A 6,479-nucleotide genomic window follows, 5' to 3' on the forward strand; every position below is an offset into this window, starting at 1 on the left:
CTCAAAACCAATATACATCCTGCTATATCTCCCACATGGAAAGTGCCAGGAGGGAGAAGTGGGGATTATGTTTAGACTTTCTCGGAACTGCTTCAAATCAACTAGATATCTTTGTGCTGTAAATCTCCCAACAGCCAAACGCAAAAGCAGCAAACATCTCGCTGTATGTCCCACATCCAAAGTGCCAAGAGAGAGCTTGCTCTCCCTGTCTTTGAGTACTGTTTTCACTGTCCCGGTTACCTCTTTGCTAACATTCTCTTCAGAGCTGCAGTGAAACCAGGAACCACGTGGAGAAAGCACCCACACTGAAAGTGCCTGGAGGGAACATTGGGGCTTCTTCTCAGTGTCTCTGACATAGGGTTTCACTGTCCCGGGAAAGTCTCTGCTAACACCGTGCAGAGCGCTGTGCCCAATATACAGAAACGTCTTGCGGTATCTCCTACAGGGAAAGTGCCAGGAGGGAATTGTGGAGCTTGTTCTCAGTGTCTCTGAGAATTGCTCTGATTATCTGTGTGACCTCTTTGCTAAGACTCTCCAGAGAGACGTCCTCAAAACCAACACACATCTTGACATATCTCCCACATTGATCGCAGTGTCTCCAGAAACGGCATTCAAGGAGCCAGGAGGTTTTCTCCCTACACTGTCCATTGAGTTGTCCTCAAAACCAATATACATCCTGCTATATCTCCCACATGGAAAGTGCCAGGAGGGAGAAGTGGGGATTATGTTTAGACTTTCTCGGAACTGCTTCAAATCAACTAGATATCTTTGTGCTGTAAATCTCCCAACAGCCAAACGCAAAAGCAGCAAACATCTCGCTGTATGTCCCACATCCAAAGTGCCAAGAGAGAGCTTGCTCTCCCTGTCTTTGAGTACTGTTTTCACTGTCCCGGTTACCTCTTTGCTAACATTCTCTTCAGAGCTGCAGTGAAACCAGGAACCACGTGGAGAAGGCACCCACACTGAAAGTGCCTGGAGGGAACATTGGGGCTTCTTCTCAGTGTCTCTGACATAGGGTTTCACTGTCCCGGGAAAGTCTCTGCTAACACCGTGCAGAGCGCTGTGCCCAATATACAGAAACGTCTTGCGGTATCTCCTACAGGGAAAGTGCCAGGAGGGAATTGCAGAGCTTGTTCTCAGTGTCTCTGAGAATTGCTCTGATTATCTGTGTGACCTCTTTGCTAAGACTCTCCAGAGAGCCATCCTCAAAACAAACACACATCTTGACATATCTCCCACATTGATCGCAGTGTCTCCAGAAACGGCATTCAAGGAGCCAGGACCTTTTCTCCCTACACTGTCCATTGAGTTGTCCTCAAAACCAATATACATCCTGCTATATCTCCCACATGGAAAGTGCCAGGAGGGAGAAGTGGGGATTATGTTTAGACTTTCTCGGAACTGCTTCAAATCAACTAGATATCTTTGTGCTGTAAATCTCCCAACAGCCAAACGCAAAAGCAGCAAACATCTCGCTGTATGTCCCACATCCAAAGTGCCAAGAGAGAGCTTGCTCTCCCTGTCTTTGAGTACTGTTTTCACTGTCCCGGTTACCTCTTTGCTAACATTCTCTTCAGAGCTGCAGTGAAACCAGGAACCACGTGGAGAAAGCACCCACACTGAAAGTGCCTGGAGGGAACATTGGGGCTTCTTCTCAGTGTCTCTGACATAGGGTTTCACTGTCCCGGGAAAGTCTCTGCTAACACCGTGCAGAGCGCTGTGCCCAATATACAGAAACGTCTTGCGGTATCTCCTACAGGGAAAGTGCCAGGAGGGAATTGCGGAGCTTGTTCTCAGTGTCTCTGAGAATTGCTCTGATTATCTGTGTGACCTCTTTGCTAAGACTCTCCAGAGAGCCGTCCTCAAAACAAACACACATCTTGACATATCTCCCACATTGATCGCAGTGTCTCCAGAAACGGCATTCAAGGAGCCAGGACCTTTTCTCCCTACACTGTCCGTTGAGTTCTCCTCAAAACCAATATACATCCTGCTATATCTCCCACATGGAAAGTGCCAGGAGGGAGAAGTGGGGATTATGTTTAGACTTTCTCGGAACTGCTTCAAATCAACTAGATATCTTTGTGCTGTAAATCTCCCAACAGCCAAACGCAAAAGCAGCAAACATCTCGCTGTATGTCCCACATCCAAAGTGCCAAGAGAGAGCTTGCTCTCCCTGTCTTTGAGTACTGTTTTCACTGTCCCGGTTACCTCTTTGCTAACATTCTCTTCAGAGCTGCAGTGAAACCAGGAACCACGTGGAGAAAGCACCCACACTGAAAGTGCCTGGAGGGAACATTGGGGCTTCTTCTCAGTGTCTCTGACATAGGGTTTCACTGTCCCGGGAAAGTCTCTGCTAACACCGTGCAGAGCGCTGTGCCCAATATACAGAAACGTCTTGCGGTATCTCCTACAGGGAAAGTGCCAGGAGGGAATTGTGGAGCTTGTTCTCAGTGTCTCTGAGAATTGCTCTGATTATCTGTGTGACCTCTTTGCTAAGACTCTCCAGAGAGACGTCCTCAAAACCAACACACATCTTGACATATCTCCCACATTGATCGCAGTGTCTCCAGAAACGGCATTCAAGGAGCCAGGAGGTTTTCTCCCTACACTGTCCATTGAGTTGTCCTCAAAACCAATATACATCCTGCTATATCTCCCACATGGAAAGTGCCAGGAGGGAGAAGTGGGGATTATGTTTAGACTTTCTCGGAACTGCTTCAAATCAACTAGATATCTTTGTGCTGTAAATCTCCCAACAGCCAAACGCAAAAGCAGCAAACATCTCGCTGTATGTCCCACATCCAAAGTGCCAAGAGAGAGCTTGCTCTCCCTGTCTTTGAGTACTGTTTTCACTGTCCCGGTTACCTCTTTGCTAACATTCTCTTCAGAGCTGCAGTGAAACCAGGAACCACGTGGAGAAGGCACCCACACTGAAAGTGCCTGGAGGGAACATTGGGGCTTCTTCTCAGTGTCTCTGACATAGGGTTTCACTGTCCCGGGAAAGTCTCTGCTAACACCGTGCAGAGCGCTGTGCCCAATATACAGAAACGTCTTGCGGTATCTCCTACAGGGAAAGTGCCAGGAGGGAATTGCAGAGCTTGTTCTCAGTGTCTCTGAGAATTGCTCTGATTATCTGTGTGACCTCTTTGCTAAGACTCTCCAGAGAGCCATCCTCAAAACAAACACACATCTTGACATATCTCCCACATTGATCGCAGTGTCTCCAGAAACGGCATTCAAGGAGCCAGGACCTTTTCTCCCTACACTGTCCATTGAGTTGTCCTCAAAACCAATATACATCCTGCTATATCTCCCACATGGAAAGTGCCAGGAGGGAGAAGTGGGGATTATGTTTAGACTTTCTCGGAACTGCTTCAAATCAACTAGATATCTTTGTGCTGTAAATCTCCCAACAGCCAAACGCAAAAGCAGCAAACATCTCGCTGTATGTCCCACATCCAAAGTGCCAAGAGAGAGCTTGCTCTCCCTGTCTTTGAGTACTGTTTTCACTGTCCCGGTTACCTCTTTGCTAACATTCTCTTCAGAGCTGCAGTGAAACCAGGAACCACGTGGAGAAAGCACCCACACTGAAAGTGCCTGGAGGGAACATTGGGGCTTCTTCTCAGTGTCTCTGACATAGGGTTTCACTGTCCCGGGAAAGTCTCTGCTAACACCGTGCAGAGCGCTGTGCCCAATATACAGAAACGTCTTGCGGTATCTCCTACAGGGAAAGTGCCAGGAGGGAATTGCGGAGCTTGTTCTCAGTGTCTCTGAGAATTGCTCTGATTATCTGTGTGACCTCTTTGCTAAGACTCTCCAGAGAGCCGTCCTCAAAACAAACACACATCTTGACATATCTCCCACATTGATCGCAGTGTCTCCAGAAACGGCATTCAAGGAGCCAGGACCTTTTCTCCCTACACTGTCCGTTGAGTTCTCCTCAAAACCAATATACATCCTGCTATATCTCCCACATGGAAAGTGCCAGGAGGGAGAAGTGGGGATTATGTTTAGACTTTCTCGGAACTGCTTCAAATCAACTAGATATCTTTGTGCTGTAAATCTCCCAACAGCCAAACGCAAAAGCAGCAAACATCTCGCTGTATGTCCCACATCCAAAGTGCCAAGAGAGAGCTTGCTCTCCCTGTCTTTGAGTACTGTTTTCACTGTCCCGGTTACCTCTTTGCTAACATTCTCTTCAGAGCTGCAGTGAAACCAGGAACCACGTGGAGAAGGCACCCACACTGAAAGTGCCTGGAGGGAACATTGGGGCTTCTTCTCAGTGTCTCTGACATAGGGTTTCACTGTCCCGGGAAAGTCTCTGCTAACACCGTGCAGAGCGCTGTGCCCAATATACAGAAACGTCTTGCGGTATCTCCTACAGGGAAAGTGCCAGGAGGGAATTGCAGAGCTTGTTCTCAGTGTCTCTGAGAATTGCTCTGATTATCTGTGTGACCTCTTTGCTAAGACTCTCCAGAGAGACGTCCTCAAAACCAACACACATCTTGACATATCTCCCACATTGATCGCAGTGTCTCCAGAAACGGCATTCAAGGAGCCAGGACCTTTTCTCCCTACACTGTCCATTGAGTTGTCCTCAAAACCAATATACATCCTGCTATATCTCCCACATGGAAAGTGCCAGGAGGGAGAAGTGGGGATTATGTTTAGACTTTCTCGGAACTGCTTCAAATCAACTAGATATCTTTGTGCTGTAAATCTCCCAACAGCCAAACGCAAAAGCAGCAAACATCTCGCTGTATGTCCCACATCCAAAGTGCCAAGAGAGAGCTTGCTCTCCCTGTCTTTGAGTACTGTTTTCACTGTCCCGGTTACCTCTTTGCTAACATTCTCTTCAGAGCTGCAGTGAAACCAGGAACCACGTGGAGAAGGCACCCACACTGAAAGTGCCTGGAGGGAACATTGGGGCTTCTTCTCAGTGTCTCTGACATAGGGTTTCACTGTCCCGGGAAAGTCTCTGCTAACACCGTGCAGAGCGCTGTGCCCAATATACAGAAACGTCTTGCGGTATCTCCTACAGGGAAAGTGCCAGGAGGGAATTGCGGAGCTTGTTCTCAGTGTCTCTGAGAATTGCTCTGATTATCTGTGTGACCTCTTTGCTAAGACTCTCCAGAGAGCCGTCCTCAAAACAAACACACATCTTGACATATCTCCCACATTGATCGCAGTGTCTCCAGAAACGGCATTCAAGGAGCCAGGACCTTTTCTCCCTACACTGTCCATTGAGTTGTCCTCAAAACCAATATACATCCTGCTATATCTCCCACATGGAAAGTGCCAGGAGGGAGAAGTGGGGATTATGTTTAGACTTTCTCGGAACTGCTTCAAATCAACTAGATATCTTTGTGCTGTAAATCTCCCAACAGCCAAACGCAAAAGCAGCAAACATCTCGCTGTATGTCCCACATCCAAAGTGCCAAGAGAGAGCTTGCTCTCCCTGTCTTTGAGTACTGTTTTCACTGTCCCGGTTACCTCTTTGCTAACATTCTCTTCAGAGCTGCAGTGAAACCAGGAACCACGTGGAGAAAGCACCCACACTGAAAGTGCCTGGAGGGAACATTGGGGCTTCTTCTCAGTGTCTCTGACATAGGGTTTCACTGTCCCGGGAAAGTCTCTGCTAACACCGTGCAGAGCGCTGTGCCCAATATACAGAAACGTCTTGCGGTATCTCCTACAGGGAAAGTGCCAGGAGGGAATTGCGGAGCTTGTTCTCAGTGTCTCTGAGAATTGCTCTGATTATCTGTGTGACCTCTTTGCTAAGACTCTCCAGAGAGCCATCCTCAAAACAAACACACATCTTGACATATCTCCCACATTGATCGCAGTGTCTCCAGAAACGGCATTCAAGGAGCCAGGAGGTTTTCTCCCTACACTGTCCATTGAGTTGTCCTCAAAACCAATCTACATCCTGCTATATCTCCCACATGGAAAGTGCCAGGAGGGAGAAGTGGGGATTATGTTTAGACTTTCTCGGAACTGCTTCAAATCAACTAGATATCTTTGTGCTGTAAATCTCCCAACAGCCAAACGCAAAAGCAGCAAACATCTCGCTGTATGTCCCACATCCAAAGTGCCAAGAGAGAGCTTGCTCTCCCTGTCTTTGAGTACTGTTTTCACTGTCCCGGTTACCTCTTTGCTAACATTCTCTTCAGAGCTGCAGTGAAACCAGGAACCACGTGGAGAAGGCACCCACACTGAAAGTGCCTGGAGGGAACATTGGGGCTTCTTCTCAGTGTCTCTGACATAGGGTTTCACTGTCCCGGGAAAGTCTCTGCTAACACCGTGCAGAGCGCTGTGCCCAATATACAGAAACGTCTTGCGGTATCTCCTACAGGGAAAGTGCCAGGAGGGAATTGCGGAGCTTGTTCTCAGTGTCTCTGAGAATTGCTCTGATTATCTGTGTGACCTCTTTGCTAAGACTCTCCAGAGAGCCATCCTCAAAACAAACACACATC

This window comes from Larus michahellis, unplaced genomic scaffold (assembly GCF_964199755.1).
Source record: "Larus michahellis unplaced genomic scaffold, bLarMic1.1 SCAFFOLD_38, whole genome shotgun sequence".
In the NCBI taxonomy this organism is placed as follows: Eukaryota; Metazoa; Chordata; class Aves; order Charadriiformes; family Laridae; genus Larus; species Larus michahellis.